This window comes from Staurois parvus, unplaced genomic scaffold (genome assembly GCF_062004578.1).
Source record: "Staurois parvus isolate SC_StPar_1 unplaced genomic scaffold, SC_StPar_1.0 ptg000184l, whole genome shotgun sequence".
Lineage (NCBI taxonomy): Eukaryota > Metazoa > Chordata > Amphibia > Anura > Ranidae > Staurois > Staurois parvus.
In genome coordinates this window covers 3659692-3660831 of record NW_028317980.1, presented here as the reverse complement: position 1 = coordinate 3660831, position 1140 = coordinate 3659692, and positions in this window count along the sequence as shown.

The window sequence follows — 1140 nt, the reverse complement described above, 5'->3', positions numbered from 1 at the left end:
GGTGCATAAAGATTATATATAAAGGAATTTAAAAGTCCACAGATCCTTTTCCCAGCTTTCAAAGTGTATAAAAAAAAGAAAAAATCTTCTGTACATATGTGCTTCCACCTTCCACCAGTGCAAACCAACATGAACTGCACTCACCAGATTATAGTGAGTAGTAAGCCTTTTAGGAATTTCAGGGATCCAAACCCCCTCTATAACCTCCGGACCTCCATTCCACCATACAGGGCCAGCGTAGTCCTTCCACTCCTTTCTAAATCAGGACCTTCAAACCAGCTCCAGCGTTGTGTCAAAGAGAAAATATCATATAGTGTAATATTGCCCAACTATCACCAACCCTTAAAAATGTATATCAAACCACTCACATTTTCCAAACAGAATAAAAACATGTTTTATTATCCTCCATCGATAGGAAAGAGACCATAGACTTCCACAAATAGCTCTCAAAGACCTCACAGCTTGACTTGCAGAGGATGACTGTGTGTGATACAGACAGATCCCAATATGGCCGCTGGAACGCACTGCTCGGCGTGCGCTCCACTCACCGGAAGTTGCGCAGGACGTTCAGATACTGGACCGGAAGTGCGTCGACACGTTTCGCTCCTCTCATCGGGCGTTTTTCGGGCCTGGTGGCATTGACCTATTTAAGCAGGATAATGTGCTCTGCCACACTGCAAAAATGGTTCAAGAATGGCTTGAGGAACACAACAACAAGTTCACGGTCTTGACTTGGCTGCCAAATTCTCCAGATTTCAATCCATCAAGCATCCGTGGGATGTGCTGGAAAAATAAAGTCTGATCCACGGAGGCCTGACCTCACAACTTACAGAACTTAAAGGATCTTCTACTGACAGCTTGGTGCCACATACCATAGCATAGCTTCAGAGGTCTAATGGAGTCCATCTCTCAATGGGTCAGGTCCGTTTTGGCAACAAAAGGGGGACCTACTCAATCTTAGGTGGGTGGTCATTAATTTATGTCTTTATTTGCAGTATAATCAATATTCCCCTTTGGTCTGTTCTTTTAAAAATTAACTTCTTCCATCTCCAGATTCTCCTTGTTGGTCAGCGAGGCCACATATCACATCTCAATGACCAAGAGGGAGACTAGGTGGGAGGTGAAAGATACAACTTAACC